We start from the raw sequence: 19284 nt of genomic DNA, 5'->3' as shown, positions 1-19284 counted from the left end.
TATATATATATATATATATATATATATATATATATGTTTATTTCTGGACTTTCAATTCTGTTCCATTGGTCTATATGTCTGTTTTATGTCATTACCATACTGTTTTGATACCATAGCTAGCAGTATAGTTGGAAATCAGGGCCTGTGATGCCTCCAGCTTTGTTCTTTCTCAGGATTGCTTTGACTATTCAGGGTCTTTTGTGCTTCCATATTAATTTCATGATTTTTTTCTATTTCTTTGAAAAATGCCATTAGAAATTTTATAGAGATTCCATTGAATCTATAGTGGTTTTGGAGAGTGTAGACATTTTAACAATATTAATTTCTCCAATCTATGAATATCAGATGAGTTTCTATGTGTGTCTTTGTCAGTCTTTCATCAAAATCTCATAGTTTTCAATATTCAGATCTTTCACCTCCTTGGTTAAATTTATTCCAAAGTATTTTATTGTTTTTGAAGATATTGGGAATGGGGTTATTTTCTTTATTTCGTTTTCATATATTTCATTGTTAGTGTATAGAAACAGCTGAATTCTCTTAATTTTGTATCCTGCAGCTTTACTGTACTTGCTGATTTATTCCGACAGTGTTTTGATGGGGTCTTTAGGATTTTCTATGTGTAAGATAATATCATCTGCAAAGACAATCTTACTTCTTCCTTTCCAATTTGGATGTCATTTATTACGTTTTCTTACCTAATTGCTCTGGCTAAGGCTTTCACTATTACGTTGAATAGGAGTAGCGAGAGTGGTACCCTTATTCCTGATCATAGAGAAAAAGCTTTCAACCTTTCACGATTGAATATGACATTAGCTGTGGACTTGTTCTATATGGTCTTTATTACGTTGAAGTAAGTTTCTTCTAGATGCAATTTGTTGAGAGTGTTTATCATGAGAAGATGTTGTATTTTGTCAACTGTTTTGTCTGCATCTATTCAGATGATCATATTTTTTAAAATCCCACATTCAATTAATATGGTGTATTACATTTACTGACTTATGTATGCTGAACCATCTTGCATCCCTTGGATAAGTTCCAACTGATCATGGTGTATGATTATTTTAATGTGCTGTTGAATTCAGTTTGCTAATATTATTTTTAAAAAATTTTGCTTCTATGTTCATCAGGGATATTGGTCTGTGGTTGTCTCTCTTTTCTTTTTTTCTTTTCTTTTCTTTTCTTTTTTTCTTTTCTTTCTTCTCTTTTTTTTTTTTTGGTAGTGTCTTTATCTGGCTTAGCTATCAGTGTGATGCTGGCTTCATAAAATGTGTTCGAGAGTGTTCCTTTCTTTTCAATTTTTTTTGAAGAGTTTGGGAAGGTTCAATATTAATTCTTTACATGTTTGGTAGAATTTGCCAGTAAGGCCATCTGGTCCTGAACTTTTTTTTTGTTGCTGTTGAAAGTTTTTGTTCACTGTTTCATTCTCCTTACTTGCTATTGAACTGTTTAGGTTTTCTGCTCCTTTGTGATTCAGTCTTTGTAGGTCACATGTTTGTAGGAATTTATCTATTTCTTCTAAGTTAGCCAATTTATTGTTGTGTAATTGTTCATGGTAGCCTCTTAGGATTCTTTGTTATTTCTGTGGTGTCCATTGTAATGTCTTTCTTTTGTTTGTAATTTTATTTCTTTAAGCATCCTTTCTTTTTTCTTAGTCCAGCTTAAGGTTTGTCAACCTTTTAAATCTTTTTTAAAAAAGTGGTCTTAGTTTTGTTGATCTCTTTGATCATTTTTCTGGTCTCTATTTCATTTATTTCTGCTCTGATCTTTGTTAATTCCCTTCTGCTAACTTTGGACTCAGTTTTTTCTTCTTTTTCTCGTTTCTTGAAGTGTGAAGTTGTTTATTTGAGATTTTTCTTGTTTCTTAATGTAGGCATTTATCTCTATGAATTTTCCTCTTAGAACTGCTTTTGAGGAGTTCCATAAGTTTTACTATGTTCATTTCCATTTTTGTTTATTTCAAGATATCTCTTGATCTCTCTTTTGATTCCTTCTTTAATCCATTGGCTGGTCAAAAGCGTGTTACTTTCCATATTTGTGAATCTTCCCATTTTCTTCATTAGTGATTCCTATTTTCATAGCATTGTTGTTACAAAAGTTACTTGGGTTCATTTCAAACTTCTTAAATGTACTGAGACTTATTTTGTAAGTGATCATGTGATCTACCCTGGAGAAAGTTCCACATGTGGTTAGGAAGAATGTGTATCCTGATGCTGTTGGATAGAATGCTCCATATATGTCTGTTAGACCCATTTGGTCTAAAGTATGGTTCAAGCTCAACATTTCCTTGTTGATTTTGTCTGGGTGATTTGGCCATTGCTGAAAGTGGGGTAATTTAGTCCCTTACTATTATTATATTGTTGCTTGTTTCTCCCTTCAGATCTGTTAGTATTTGCTTTATATAATTAGATTCTATAGTGTTTCATGTATATATAGTTATGATTGTTATATTTTTTTACAAATTGACCCTTTTTAAATTATGTAACAACCTTTTTTCTCTTGTTACCACTTTTAGCTTAAAGTCTATTTTGTCTGATATAACTGTAACTACTCCTGCTCTGTTTCTGTTTCTACTTCCATGAAATATCCTTTCACTTTAAGACCATGTGGTCCTTTAGCTGATGTGAGTCTCTTGCAGGCAGCATATCATTGGGCCTTGATTTTTTATCCATCCACCCACTCTATGCCTTTTGATTGAAGAAGTCAATCTACTTTCATTCAGAGTAATTATAAGAAAAAAACTTATGAAATATTGTTAAGTGAAAATGTAAGTTGGAGAATTATGTTGCATACTTTTTAAATTTAGAATCTACATGAGTAATTAAAAAATTCACTTAATGATTTAAATTTAAATAACTTTATATCTTTAAATATTATTTTATATTGCTTAAATTACCAATTTGATGAATACATTACTTAGTAAATATTAACATTGTTACCTTAAAAACAGTATTTCTTCTTCACATTTTGTGCAATTCTATCTTTTTTGCAAACTTATGCTCTGCCAGTTATTCACACCTGAGGAATTCCTGAGACATCAATATGGCATTACTAGAACATCAAGATTTGGTGGGTAGAGCTTCTTAAATTGGAAGGATCATGCGTAGAATAAAATAAACATGGTCAGTATAGGCTTGGCCCTATGTCATATATAATCAGTTTAACCAAATAAGACTGTATACCATAAATATCATAATGTATAACAAAATGGGTTAAAGTTTAAAAGGAACTTTTCTGACTGAGAGATAAGCTTCAGTTACCTGATCGTTTGCCTCTTTCTCTGACAGTATGCTATGTTTTAAGGGATCAGTTTTGCTATGTAGAAAAAGAGCTATATCAGAAGGAAAAACATCACAGTGTCCACATTAGAGGAAGAATAAAATTTTAGAAATTGAGGAAATAAACTTGGTTATATAACCTGATAATAATTGAGTCAATAGATTAGTACTCACTAGTATTGTGTTTTCTTTGCACTACTAGTGTACATATGGGGAAGATATAAGTGGGGAAATTCTCATTATAAATTTAATGTTTGAGAAAAAGACTTGTTGTCTTGGAATATATCATACATCTTTAAAAGATATAATTATTTAAAATTATGACACCCTAGAATGTAAGAATAAGTTTAAGATGCTGTGACTGGTTTTTAAAGGAATATATTTAGTTATCTTTCACAAAATAAATATTTATTGAATATGTACCATGTGCACATAAATTTTGTGGTTTCAACTTTATACATTCAGAGTGGAAACTAACAAAAAAAATGTTTCTTTTTTTTCAACAGTTTTGCCAAAGTGAATATCATGAGATATGAATCTATTGTTACTTGGGTCTACATTCTCAAGAGCTTTTCAGAGTGAGTATTCCTCTGCTATGAATGTGATTTAGTGTTTAAATCTGCATTTTGGGGACAGAGGAATTATAATAAGGCCCCTCAATGCAAATCAATATGAATCATTTCGGTGTTTGTAGAAACCCAGAAAATGTTGGACCAATTTAGACTCATGGGATGCTGGTCTCCAAAATGGTAATTTCCTAAAGAATTTTCATGCAAAATTTGACTCTTGGCATTTTACTGTAAATATTCACATTAGAATGAACCAATTTCCCCATCACCAAGATTTTATCTCCAAGATCATAAATGAAATAAAATTGCCATTATTAACAATAATACATAATTAGTGAGTATTTATTAGCCAGGCACTGTTCTAAAAGATTTACATAAATTAACTTACTCAACCTTCTCAACCATATTATTGAGACAATTCTTTCTGACCCTAGACGACTGAAGCAAAGGGTAGTATACATATTGCCCACAGACAGTTAAAAGAATAAACTACAAAAGACACCAATTGAAAAACTTTCAAAGGATATAAATAAAAATTTCACAGGGAAAAAACAATGTGAAATGGTTAATAAACACAAAAGTAGCTTCTTTCATGAGTAATTAAAGGAATTCACATATATATAACCAGATATCATCTTTCAGTTATAAAATAAGCAAAATTAGAAAACCATAACAACAACAACAAAAAAAAACCCCACAACAGGACTGGTAAAGGTGATAAATAAAAATGTGTACTTCAATTTAAAAGGAAAGCTTAAATTTAACTCAGTTTCAACTAGTCACTCAAAGAGGGAATTATTGACTGGAATATTGTGTCGAGAAACTAAACTATAGTCATCCCAAAGAGATATAGAGATAAAAATATATTTAATAGGCATGGAGCCATACTGAAAGGCTCCAGATACGTCTAAAATACTGAATAGACAAAATGGGGAAGTAACACGTGTAGACCTAATGACTAAAAGTTTTCAATGATTAAAAAAAGAAAGTAAAGCCTTTTCAATTCAAAAATTCAAATATATCCTAGAAATGTATCCTGACAAATTGGTACAAACTATGGATTTGCAGATCTTAACCTAAAACTCTCACAGGGAAACTACAAAACACTAAGAATTAAGTTCATAGATTTAAAGAAACAAAAAATATACAGTCAGAATGACAAAATAACAGGAATAAAATCAGTTTATGTAGATACAGAACATCAAAAAGTTACTTAAAGGAAAGTTGAAAGAAAGCTGACTCATTAAACCTAATGGAATTTAAGATAAAAGATAATGATAAAATGAAAAACCATCGAAAATATAACAATTGCAAACTAGTTATGAACCTGATGTCATAGCTTCAAATTAAACAAGTGAAACCAGATGAAATTATAAGCAGAAACTGACAAATTCACTGAGTGGGAGACTTAAATCTCTCTCAGAAATGGCAGATCAAAACATCAGAAGCATAGAAGTACTTTGGTGGTTTCAACAACATAAATATTCAAGTAGACACATCAAGGTCTGCAGCCACACAAAGTAAGGGATATTTATTGAAAATGTACACTAAACATCATACTTAAAGATAAAATTTCAGAAGTGAAATTTCTTTCAGAAAGACAAAGGGCATTTGTTAAAAGTAGAAGTAAAATAAAACAAAACAATAAAATAAAATACTCCCGCCCCCAGATGAATAAAACCAATGATAACAACAAAACTTAACTGCTTGGAAATTCAGAACCATGCTTCTAAATAACCCTTATATCAAATCCTTATACATAAATATACACATATATATCTTATAATAAGAACTGAAGAAAATATCTAAAGAGGAGTTTACGTATATAAACACTTGGGGAATATAGTCGAAGCTAAAATCAGGAAAAAATACATGGCTTTAAAAACTTGTAGTAAACAGAAGTCTGCTTCTTGATTATGAAGGACTGGTTGCTAGTCAGTTAATCAATTTAGTGGAACCACCAAGTGCCAAACATAATGAGTGAAAAAAATCCAACAAGGCTCATGATCATAATATTTCATATTATGAATATGGAATAGAAAAGAGTCTAAGAACTTTAGCAGTTAAGAGAAATAATAAGCACACTCCTCAAAAGAACACTAAGTTGAAGAATCCCTTTACAGGCTGAAAAGCAAAATGATTTTCCACTAGAATGGCATACCTCACTTAACAATCAATCAGCCAAAAAAAACAGATTAAAGATTTTTTTGATATGTAAGGACTCAGAGTTTACCTACCAGGTACTCTTTTTTACAAAAATGTTGGAAGACTTTTTGTCTATCTAAACAAATATTTAATAATAATTTTTTAAAAGCAGAAGGACAAAGGACCCAGGAAACTGTGCTCTAAGCAGGAAAGTATTGGGGAAGAATGACTGTACTACGACAGATCTAGACAGCAATTGGTCCAGCTACAACAGAAGAGAAAACTGCACGAGAAGTTCTGGATAGTTTAGTCCTTAGTGCTCAGACAGCACCATAGCTGACAGAGTAGAACACCTGGAAAGAAATAAGTAGATAAATGGCAGCATCTGCAAATGAAAAGGGAGAAATTAAGTCAAGGAAAATCTGTATATGGCTACTTTCTACGGTGAACAGTACTTATGTGGTGGTAAGTATGTGTATGTGAAATTTGTTTACTGATATTTCACTAAAAAACTGGTGGTTAACTATATTGAAGAGTTAAGGAGGGTATGTTAGGAGTCCAAATATGTAACATCTTTATCATGTTTGCATTCAATAAAAATGCCTAAAAATTAATAAACCTAAAAAGCACAATAAGCTTAATACTTAAAAGTACAGATGCAACTACTAGAATAAGTAACTAAATAGTTAAATGTATAACAGGGGCTAGGAAGTACATGAGCAGAACGCTACTTTCACTGTTCTAAACTTAAAAGGCTTATTTGATGACATAGTTTGGAATCACAAAAAGAGTTTTTACTCATTTTTATTTTATTCCCTCCACCAAAGTAATTGAGATGATAATTAAATGAACACTGTAAAGGCTTGTAAATAGGTTACTTTAGGTAAGTGGTCTTCAACTGATATATTATTATTCTATCTCCTCACCAGTATAGATGACATTTTTTAAAGTTCTGGGAAAACTCTTAATTGTCACAATCTCCCTGTTGAGGGAGAACAATTGGCATTTAGTGTATCGTGAGTGGGTAGGCATGATAGTCATTAACAAACTTTCAACCTTCCATCAGACATAATTTACTTGAAATACATCTATCATAGATATTAAGGGATGTTAATACTTGTTCACTATTTTGGAAAAAATTACATGCACGAACAACAGTGCCCTTGTGGTAGAAGAATTGCAGCTATACATAGAATATATACACCTCGGGGCACCTGGGTAGCTCAGTTGGTTAAGTGCTGGATTCTTGGTTTTGGCTCAGGTCATGATTTCAGGGTTGTGAGGTTGAGCCCTGTGTCAGGCTCCACGCTCAGTGTGAAGTTTGCTTGAGATTCTCCTCATTTCCCCCTCCCTCCCCATCTGCTCCTCTCCACGTGTGCTCTCTCACTTTCTCTAAAATAAATAAAGAAAATCTTTAAAATTTTTTTTAAAAAAGAATATAAAGACAGTAAAGTGTGCATAACGAAATATCTGTCCCAAAAGGGAGAATGAGTTCTGTGGAACTGAGATCCACAGTGATAGGTTGTTAGGTACTAATTCTTATGGAGTTTCTTGTTGTAAGGCCTAATTAAAAATATTAAATAAAATAATCTATTCATATTGAATGGATGCTTAGTCTATGGGCCTAACAATATTTATACATAATTCTCAATTTGTGTATTTCAATGTCAAAGAGTCTTCTGGGATTAACAAATCATAGTGTTAAAAAGTCAAATCACGGGGCGCCTGGGTGGCTCAGTCGTTAAGCATCTGCCTTCGGCTCAGGGCGTGATCCCGGCGTTATGGGATCGAGCCCCACATCAGGCCTCCTCTGCTATGAGCCTGCTTCTTCCTCTCCCACTCCCCCCTTGTGTTCCCTCTCTCGCTGGCTGTCTCTATCTCTGTCAAATAAATAAATAAAATCTTAAAAAAAAAAAAGTCAAATCAGTACTCATACCCCTTCAGTTTAAATATATAGACCTTTCTTTAAGAATATAATATTTCAAGATGATAGCAGAAATACATGAAATTTATCTGGCCAGAAGGAAGAATTTTATTGGAAATGTAAAAAAAAAAAAAAAAGAAAAATACTGGGCAGGGTGATATAAGTGGAAATGTTACATGGGATTTCTGGAAAGTTTCATGAAAGGAAATAATTCAAGTGGAAGGAATGCCCCTTTCCCTACCCTCCCTTTTCCCACTTTGTAATTCTTGATGTCTGGAAAGAGTACATGATGGTTGGAGTCTCAGTAAATACTTTGTGACCTTGCGGTTGTATCCAGTGAGCTGGGGAGAGCAGAGTAGATAGAGAAGCTTGAGAAACCCGTGCAGCTGAAAGCTTCCTATCAGCCCTGAGTGACAGCTCTGAGCTTATTTTGCGTGAGAAGAAAAAAAATCCTTACTCCGTTAAATCATTGTTATTTTGGGTTTTCTATTACACACAGCCTAACTGAACCCTAATTATTGTCACCATCCTCCTCCCTTCCTACCTTCCTTTATAAAAAGTCTGAAGCGACTTATTACAATATATATGAGTCTGAAGAGTTAAAATAAGGAAAAAGGAGAAAAAGAACTGGAATTAACATTAAAAACCTGGAATAAAGGTTGTAAATAAAAAATGACTGTATCAGTTTGAAAAACACATGTCTATAGCCAAAAGGTGTAAAATCTAAGTTTAATATATGCATTTATGTGTGTGTGAAATAGCATTTGTGGTGATGGTTGGCCTCCCCCAGCTCTTATTAACCTATACACTTCCCAGCATGGACTATTTTGATCAATAGAGAATATTTATTTTTTCTATTTTTCATAAAATTAAAGTATTCACTGGAATGTTGTTGCTAGATGATTAAAAAAAAACACAACTTTCTGATTCTAGATTCCTTTTATAATGACCTCCTTTCACTACCTGGTACCATTTCCATCACCAGGAAAGGAGAGGCCGAGTCCAGCTCTCAGGCTTTAAAGACACATCAAACTATGAATATGCACGATAACAACATTCGTGTACATTGATAACAATATCGAAAGATACAAAATGAATGAACAGTCTATTTTCAGAATGCCACTTCCACTCCTCAAAGTAACCAAATTTTACTAATTTTGTGCTGGTTTTAAATCCCTTTGTGGTTATCACTATATTTCCAAATAATACATCTGTGCTACTGATTCTTAGTTCAGCAACTTTAGATGGTATCCACTGGCTTTGCACTATGAATGATAAGACATTTTGCCTTAGAATTTACTCTTTTGGAAGCACTTTTTTTTTTTCTTTTTGCCTTCTGATTTGTGCTTTTTGAGCTTTAAGAAGTCCTCCTTAAAGCCTTAAGTCCTTCTCTTTTCCTGACTCACAATGATATCATTTTCTGTTTTCTTCTATTAATTTCAAGATTTTGTTTCATTTTTAGGTGTTTTTTCACCCAGGATCTACACTGTCCTGTGGGATAGGTGCTGGATAGAACTATAATATCCTTTTTCTTCCATGGTTATCTGTTGTTATTGTACCACTGCCTACTGAATTGTCTCTCTTCCCCTCTTTGTTTTTGTAGTGTCATCTTTATGATTTGTTTATTAGATTCATCTATGTGTGTATTTGTAAGTATTCATAGGTATGTGGATATAGGTCTATCTCTGAGCTATTCTATTCCACTGGTCTATGCTGTTCTTTTTCTATCTGTTCTTACATTAGTACTGTGCTGTCATTATAACTATCTTAATATCTAGAAAGACAAAGGGCATTTATTTGTTCTTCTTTTCCAAAACTAAATAAGCTATTTTAACATATGAAATTAAGCTAAAAATTTTCTTGAAATTGCATTGATTTCATAGATTAATTTGATGAAAATTTGACATCATAACATCCCAATCTAAGAATGTGGAATAGATTTTCCTTTATGTCATTTAATAAAATTAAAAATTTTATTCTATAAAGCCTTGGACCTTCATTTAAAAATTTTGTTCCCAGGGGTTTTTATGGTTTTGTGGGTATGTCACTAATCTTATTTTCAGTTATGTTTTTTTAATTGCTCTATAGAACAATGCTGTTGATTTTTACAAGTGATATTTTACCTGGTAACTTGCTGACATTTCTTATAATCTCTAATATTTAAATTTCATTTCCTTCCATAAAAATGACGATTTTATCTCTTTTCTTCCTCCTTTTCATGTCTTATTTCTCTTTCTTTCCTTACAGTGTTGGCTAGGTCCATTGGTTTTAAACCTTAGTGGTAATGGTAAGATAAGATTTGATATTTAAGGATATTAAAAGATATATGTTTAGTTTCTCTATTAAGTATGATGATTATTTTAGGCATTGTTAAACACTTTGTTTATTTATTTAGGGAACTTTTATCCAAAACTAATTGAAAAGATTTCTAGTGTTAAATCACAGTAAGTGATGAATTTTCTCAAAGGTTATTCACAAACTTCTGGACAATTCCATTGCTCCCCAGTATAAAATGGTAAAAACATCACTTTTTCACTACTGTTTACCCATTCTCCCAGTTCTGTAACCTTTATATTTCTTTTTGCATTGTCAAAGTTTCTTATTTGTATTATGTTCGATAACAAAAATTAATTCTTCCATATTTTTGCTTCTGGTGGATCATAAAATCTGAAAATAAAAAATGACCCTTAAAATAATATCATTACAAAATAATATTCAGTCTAGAATGATGTTTTATGATTGAATCCTAGTATAAATGAATGGAAGTTCATGTCACTAAACCCTGCTCAAATACAAAATTGTAAGAGGTAAAATTATTTCTACTCTTCAGTTATTTAATGTTATTCCATCTTTTAAATTTCTTTATGTTTATACAATGCTTTTTTGCAAAGTGCTTTGTTTACCTTGATTTTATAACTGTATATTTTTTATTTCCTGTTAACAGAAGCCATATTACATTCTCAACAAGCTGTTTCTTCCACATCTTGTCTTGTCTGTCTGTTCAAAGAAATCCGTATTTTTTTCTTGAAAATATTTTTCTCAAATCTCTCTACCTAAGTCCTAATTTGGACTGATTGCTTCCTTTAGCTCCCATTTATTTGTTATTCTGATAAGTTTGATCAGATACTCATATATATCGGATTCTTTAAACTTCTTCTTTATTAGGTTACCTTTTTATTTTAATGGAATACACCTTGAGTGAAATTTATTAGTAAAACCTCCTTATTACTTGCATGTCTGAAATCATATTTGTTTTGTCTTTATAATATTGCTGATAGTTTGATTTGGTTTAGATTTCTAGGTTTAGAATAAATTTTCCTCAAAACATTGGAGGCATCACTCCATATTTGCTAGAATTAAGGATTGCTGAAGAGAAGTCTGATAGAGTTCTCATTGTTATTTCTTTGTAGAAAAGTTTCCAATGCTAGTTAGTGTTCATATTGTTTTTATGAGACAGCACAATATTCATGCCAAAATGAAACTCACTGATTTTTATTAGAGAAACTATCATGAGATTGAGAACTGATTGGGAGAAGAGGTCTTTTTTTTTTTTTAACTTTGCTAATGGCAGGTCTTAGAGGACAACGTTATCTAACTAAATACTAAAAATGCGTTTATAATATAGATCTCTGAGAAATGCAAGAATATAATTTATCTAACAGTCGTTGGTAAGGTCTTGCAAGAATGACAAGGTCCAAGTCAGTTAACAAGTCTGGGACTCTGTAAATGAAGAAGTGAGCCTGGAATCAGTGGTGCTTGATCTTTTGGGGGGCCTCCCGAAGCCTTTTAATATTTAATGAAATCCACTCATCTTCTACTAGAAAATTGCAAATACAGACAGAGATATTATATTTCAGAAAATTATACGATGTCTTGCAGAATTCCTCTGTCCCCTAACTACCCTTCCAGATATCCCAAGTTAATGGATTCTGTAAGAAAAGTTCTGGCCAGACCCAGGGCTCTCGAATTGTGGTTCAGGGATCAGGAGCATTAGCCTCACTTGTAGAAATGCAGATTCCCAGGCCTCACCCCGTCCCAAGCAAATTCCACGGGACATACAAAGACGTGTATGGCATACTCCCTATTCTTGTCTGACTTAAACTTTAGTTGGGACAAAGGGACACACTTGGGAAGTTAAATAAAACTGCAGTGACATACGATTTAAAATATAAGGAATTAGAATGATTCAGTTCTAAGTAAGTGGTTTCACTACCATCTACTGTGATAGGAGAGACCATCAAGATGGGGAGCAGGTGGCACTGGAGGCCTGATGAAGGTGGGAGGAGGGGAAGGGTCACTTGTGTGGGGAAAGATCAGTGTCAGGGACAGGGCCAGAGGGAGGAGAGCATATCAGAGGCCCCCATGAGTCAACTAACCACAGCTGGGTCATCTAAATGGTGCAAGAGTACTTCAAAGAATGTTTATTCAGTAACAAAAGATATATCACTACGTATGTAACTTTATTTCATCTTTATGTACAGAATATAGGTGTATTGCCAAAAAAAGAAATCACGCAAGACAAAAATGTACCAATCAGAAAGTAAAACTCCCTGTGAACCTGCCCCTAAAGACAGCCATTTGGTTCTGCCAATGCAAAATGAACAAACCTTTTTAAAAATTTTAAAGAGGAAGGAAAAGAGTTTCATTTGAGCCTGGTGAGGATAGCTGCCTGAGAGGCACAACCTTCAGACAGAAGAGCATGCTCTGGGGGAGGAGCATTCGGGACAGGATTTTATGTTTTTACATAAAGAGTTACAAATCATCACGACAAAGGACATTCCAGAAAGTTTATTAGCTTCAGCTTATGTTTTTAGCATGTGCAAGGCTGTATGACTTCAAGCTTATAAAAAGTCAGGGGGGCTTTTTTGGTTTTCTGATCTTTATGTTTGGGATGCTTGTTTTTGGTTATTTCTTCTTCTTTCTTCTTCCTTTTTTAACGAAGCAGACATACAATGTGTGTTTTGGGCAGAAAAACAGAAAAACTTTGAGGTTTTGCGGACTCATTTTGACCTTGACCTTGGTAAAGGTTAAAGTATAGTTTACCTGGGAGCCCAGGAGCAGGGCCCACAAACATTAAAAGTTGGAAATCTCCTTTATCAGTTCATAGAGGAACATGGGTGAATCTGGTTGTTCTTTTGGTCAGCATTCGGTACGTGTTCTCAGAATCTCGGGAATTGTCTGCCTCGGAGGTTCTCCGAAGGGGATATGGCCCCCTGAGCCAGAAGGGCACTGCCTTTTCCTGCTTGGGCTTTCCTGAAATATTTTGTTTGCATAATCCATATCTCCGGTTCCATCCTTACTCCTGTAATTTACCTTCCACAGAGCTGCACGTTCCCCATGGCTTCGCCTCCCTCAAGGTAAAAGCCAACATCCTCTTCATGAGGCCAGAGACGCAGCTCTGCTCTCCCCTTCCCACACTCCTGACCCTCCCCATCCCTACTCTCCTCCCTCTGCTGTCCTTGCCTGCCCCTCCTCTTCTCCTCCCCACCCCCTGCCCTCCCCCATCACCACCAGTTCACCACTCCCACCCCCATTTGCAGCTTGCCCCTCCTTCCTCCTCAGCACCCCCCTGCAGCACAGGCCTCCTGGTGGTCCCCAGCCTTCACCGGCTGCTCTGGATGGTTCTGCCCGCCTCACTCCTTTCAGGTTCTGCCCAGACCTCTCTTTACAGAGGCTATTCTTGACTCTTTTAGGGTGATCAGCCTTCCAGGTTTGCCCAGACTGAGGGGATTGCTGGACTGGGGACTTTGGGTGCCAAACCCTTGGGAACCCTGTCCCAGGCCCTGCTTGTTTTTCTCTCTGATCCTGATCTGCTTCTCTGTTTATTGCCTGTCTCCCTTCACTGGCATTATAAGCCCCAGGAGTATAGGGCTCTTTGATCTGTTTACTACTGCATCCCTAGAACTTAGAAAAACACCTGGCACAAAATATAAATATTTGTTGAACAAATGATTCGAATGGTCAAAGGCTTAAAAACAATTAAAAAACACTGTTATAGGCAATGAGTGTTCTTAAATTGGGGGGGTCCTTTTTGGAATATGAGGTTTATACTTTGTCCGAGGTTGTTACAAATTAAAAACAATTCCTTTGTCCACTTGGGCCCACCTCTCCCCTCTTGTCTCTCATTTACTTAACTTTGTAGAATTTAACCGTAACCCAACATTTTTGAATGTGTACAAAAGAGATGAAGAAACAGAAAAAGGAGTTTTAAAGATGTGGAGAGAGAAGCAAGTCAGATTGGCAGAGGTTCTCCAGAGCTGTGTTCCCCTGCGCAAAGGGTAAGCATCCCAAGAATCTGCTTTATTTTTTTATAATAATATTTTTTTATTTTATTATGTTAGTCACCATACAGTACATCCCCGGATTCCGATGTAAAGTTCGATGATTCATTACTTGCATATAACACCCAGTGCACCATGCAATACGTGCCCTCCTTAATACCAAGAACCTGCTTTAGAACACCTGGTGGTCTCATCTCCCCGGCAGGAGGGAACAAACCCACGTCCAGGAGCAGGACCTCTCCCCCTTCTCCTGCACAGCACATCTCACAGGAAAACCCCCCTCCTTCACTCTGTGGGAGTCGTATATAAACACAGACCATGGCAAGATATTTGTCTTTCTTTCTTGGTCCCAGGACTCCTTTCTTGCTAGATTCAACTCACATTCATTTTTCAGCTTCCCTGTGAGTGAGATAAAAAGTGCCAAGGAAGCAGCCTGCACGCTTTTATAAAAAGCAACTTTTGTCTTCAATGCCAAAGTCTTAATTACTCTGGTAAATCTTCTAACCTTGTCAAGAAATGATGGTAGGAGACAGCTGAACGGCTCTGTGGTAATTAGCTGATCGAATGCACGATGGAGTAAGCCCTACACTTTTGTCCGTACCCCCAGCAAAGCTCTACTGAAAGAGATACATTAAGATTGCCCCCCAAAGTCTGCTTTGAACCTGGAGTTTGGGGCATGCGTGTAACTGTCTTGCCTGTCAGATCCGAAGTCAGAGCATTCCTCTACGCAGTAAAGACGGTCTGCGTTTTGGTGCCATCCCGCTGTGCCCCTTGCAGGTGCGGGGACTTGCCCGGCTCGGAGGACAGTGCGCAACGTGTGTACGTCAGGAGCAGCTGCTCGCTCAGCCGTGTGCCCCAGAACAGGAGGAAGATCTTCCTCTTTAAATCAAACCCCGATTGCATATATTAAAAAATGACATGGAAGTCTTGAGATGGAGCATTTTGTCATCTTCATTATTTTTTACTGCCAGGAAGAGTCCACTGTCCTTCCTCCAACTGAATAGCGTTTCGCTAGCAGGCACAAAATAAAACACGTCTGGCTGAAACAGAAGAAAAAGCCAGAGGTGAACATAGCTAATTGCATTTATGTCAGGTTTTGAGAATAATCAATACGCCCTTATTTATGTCTGACCCACTGCATATACACCTAACACTCAATATTTTTCTTAGCTTCTTTTATTCCTAGAGCCCATGGAACCCTGTGGAAATTCCTCCTTAAAGAAGAAGAAAGCTTCCTCTGAGTGCTCGGGGCTGGTAAGCAACACCAAAGCTTAGACAGACAGAGCGCCGTCTTCTCTTGCCTTCTTGCTGCCATCCCCTGTTCTTGGCTACAGTCTGTCGGAAATTTAAGGGTCAGATGGCTCTTTTATGTTTGCGTAGTTGAGTTAATTCCCTGCCCCAAGGTGTTCGTCCTCCTGACACCGCCAGTTCCTCAGTAGGGCGTGGTTATTCTCTCTCCTACTCAACATGAGAGCTACGTTGAAAGGTAAGGGACTCTCTCACAGGAGGACCCTGTTTCACGCAGAAGAGGTGGCTCCTAGTGGGGTCTCCATGAAAGCGATGCTGGATGCTGATGCCCATCCCTCCCCTGGGGGGGGGGGGCTGGGGGCAAGTCCCCGGAGCCGTGGCCCCAGCTCTGCTCAGTGCCTGTGGTTTCCCTGGCACTGGCTGCCATGTGGCCGCCCCCCTCAGCACATCCTGTCACCCACACATTCCCATAATGCTGTTCCCACTGGCCAGAGCGCTGGGCATGGCGTTTCTCCTTGGATTCTGACCGCTTTTGTGGCAGCCGGCAGCTTCTAACACCTCCTCTCGTCCATGGCTCAAATCTGTGGAGTCAGGCAACTCAGTGTTGCCTTCTTAGTACCCTGCTGGGACCAGAGGATGGAGGAGGCAAGAATTTATCCCTGGTGTATGGCTCTGGAGAATGGACCGCCAGTGTCGGCCCAGACCAAGCTCAGGGATGTATGCAGAATAGCAGATTTGGGGTGAACCATTTGATGCCTACCTACTTCTTGGGCCTTGTTGTTTGAATTGAACTGTGGACACTCGTAGCAAGGAAACTGAGGTCCCAGGGGCAGTAACCTGCATGGCTCACCCGGGGGTGGTGGAGTGTCACAACCACAGAGCTTCCTGTAACTTCGGTGTCCTGGCTCAGGTCCACCCTCTCGAAGGCGCTCCTCAGCGGGGCCTCACATCTTCCCCACGTCCACTTTCAGATCACAGAACGTGACTCTGGGTGGCGTGGCTCGCCGGTACAAAGACTGCACAGAGGCTCGCGCTCAGAGATGGCCGGGCCACCTGGCTGCCCTCAGGCAGCTGCATGCTCCTTGCACACACCCGACTGATCCTGTGGCTTTAAAACCCTAATCATGCTTTCATTTCTGTCACTTCTTGTCCTGTCCCTTGCCCCGGGCTGGTCTTCATCAGCATTTAATGCATTCTACTATTTCCCAAACTGAGCAGCTTGTGAGGAATGCCAGGCTTTGAATTTCATCTTGCGGCAGAAGCAAGTGGTGCAGACCCCAGTCACAACCAAATCTCTTTCCAGTGAGCACTTGCTAAGTGCCAGCCGCTCTTCCGGATGTGCATTACTTCTTTTAACCCTCATGACAGTGCTAGGAGGTAGGAACGCGGTGTAGACATGTTTTACAGAGGAGGAAACTAAAGCCCAGAGAGGTTGAGCAACTTGCCGCAGACCACCCAGAGGTCTGTGGTGTGGAAGGAATTTGACACTGGCTCTCAAGTCCCAACTGCTACCCAATGGAGGGGCTCAGTGGTCTAGAAGGTTTCTGTGGGAGCTCACACAGCGCTGTAGCCAGCGCCATGCCCCTTCTGAAACCTAGGTGGGCGCGTTCATGTGAAGAAAGCCTAGCAGGAGCTCTTGCTCATCCCTTCGTGCTGGCTCCTGACTTTCTTCCCTCCTTGTCTTTCCTCCCACGGGAGATCTATAGCTGTTTATGGCATCTGTTCCATATTCTTCCTTGCTGACATTTAGGAAAATAATTTGTGTCACTTGTTAATGATGCAAATTGGTTAACTTTGCAAAAGAGTTCTAGCCTGAAAAACTATATTTGACAAGAAAACTATATAAGAAAACTTTTTATATGTTTGAGGCATTTCTGGACATGAACTTCGCCTTATATTTTCCCTTGTTTTGGGTATTGCTTATTTCTGTTTTCCTTCAACTGGTGAGTTAGTCTAACCTTAAAAACAAAGCTGCCGGTTATTTTACCAGCAAACATGTGTTCACTCAGGAATAGCAGAGAACTGCAATCTGGGACAAGCTTTTTAGGGCAAAATGATGAACAAGTCCTAAGAACAAGGTAGAGGAAGGCCCTTTTGTAAGGAAAAGAGGGGGAGGGTGGTTGGGAGTGCTGTGATCAGGGAAATTCTATTGGAGTAAACTGGGAGTTGGAAGTACGGTGACTTGTCACTGGCTGAGTTGTGACTCTCTCATTGGCTGGGCTGTTGCCAGGGGGAGGGGAAGACCTTTCTTCCTCCTGCTGGGAGAGTAAAGTGGTAGCTGAAGTAGTATGGCCTTGCGAGGTAAGTCTCTTCCTGTGGGGTCTGCAATTAGGGGTGAGTGGGAGGGCAGGAGAGCACCCCATTCTGGCCTCCTGACTCCAGTTTTTAATTTAATTTAATTTTATTTATTTCTCAAAAGGTTATTTATTTATTTTAGAGAGAGAGAGCATGGTATGGGAGGAGAAGCAGAGGGAGAGGCAGGGAGGATCTGAAGCTGACTCCAGCCTGAGTGTGGAGCCCCACAGAAGGCTCCATCTCACAGCTGGGAGATCGTGACCTGAGCTGAAATGAAGAGTTAGGCACTTTACTGACGGAGCCACCCAGGCACCCCCGGATCCATTTTGAATGATGTTTCTTTGTGTGAATTTTCCCAGTTCATTAGAGATATTGTTAAAAAATAAAACATGTAGGGACACCTGAGTGGCTCAGTCACCCGTCTTTTGCTTTCAGCTCAGGTCATGATCTCAGGGTTGGGATCAAGCACCATGTGGGGCTCCCCACTTAGCAGGAAGTCTGCTTGAGTTTCTTTCCCTCTGCCCCTCCCCCAACTCATGTCCACACATGCTTTCTCTCTCTCAAATAAATAGTCTTTAAAAAAAAAAAAAATAAAATATGTACAGTGTTTCCTGTACTTTGTGTGCAGAAAGTAGCAATTTCCAAAAAACAAAAACAAAAAAGAGAGAGAGAGCACAAGCAGGAGAAGGGGGAGGGACAGAGGGAGAAGCAGACACCCCACTGAGCAAGGATCCTGATACCTGTCTCAGTCTCAGGACCCTGGGATCATGACTGAGCCGAAGGCAGATGCTTAACCGACTGAGCTTCCTAGGGTACCCCAACCTCTTGGTATATTTGAGTAGGATGGTTTTGTGACATTTAAATCACATTTGCTTATTTAAAAATGATTATGTACTATTTTGTGGTACTTTGCATATCTGACTTAAACAACATTTTCATAGATTTTTTTTTCTCCTGACTCTCAAACAGAATTGCTTATCAAGACTTTAATTAGTTTCAACTAAGGAGGAGACTGCTTATATAATTGTGATTTCCTCTTTACCCATTCTGTCTCTCCAACTTGCTAGCAGCACATAAAGCTGGATTTCTGTAATGTTTGAGATGCTGAACGTCCAGGTTCTCTCTTAGCTAGTGAAAAATGTTGTTTTTGTGTGTGTGTTATGTTTAATCAGGAGATTCCACAGCAAAATAAGAGCCCTAGGTGTTGAGGACTTCAGAGGGATCCCCAGGTCCAGGCCCTAAGCTGAGGAGGTTGGAGGGAGCTACCTGCTAGGTACTGGCACATGGCTATCCCCACTTGCAGAACCCATCTCAACATCTCCTGGACTGTCAGACACACTTTCCACTTACTTGTGATAGTACGTACCACCTCACCCCCATCCTGGCCCCCCAGACCTGGCACTTTCTTGCATGCTGGCCCTAGTCAGGAGCATTTCAGCCTATCAGCATGGTGCAGATAACATTTAAATAGCTCACACACAAAATTGTTCATGCAAAAAGCTGCACAGCTATTGTTTGACTTGGGTGCTGATTACCCAGGGATGTTT

This window comes from Ailuropoda melanoleuca, chromosome 4 (genome assembly GCF_002007445.2).
Source record: "Ailuropoda melanoleuca isolate Jingjing chromosome 4, ASM200744v2, whole genome shotgun sequence".
Classification (NCBI taxonomy): domain Eukaryota; kingdom Metazoa; phylum Chordata; class Mammalia; order Carnivora; family Ursidae; genus Ailuropoda; species Ailuropoda melanoleuca.
The sequence above is the reverse complement of the archived record's forward strand: the minus strand, read 5'-3'. Positions refer to the sequence as shown.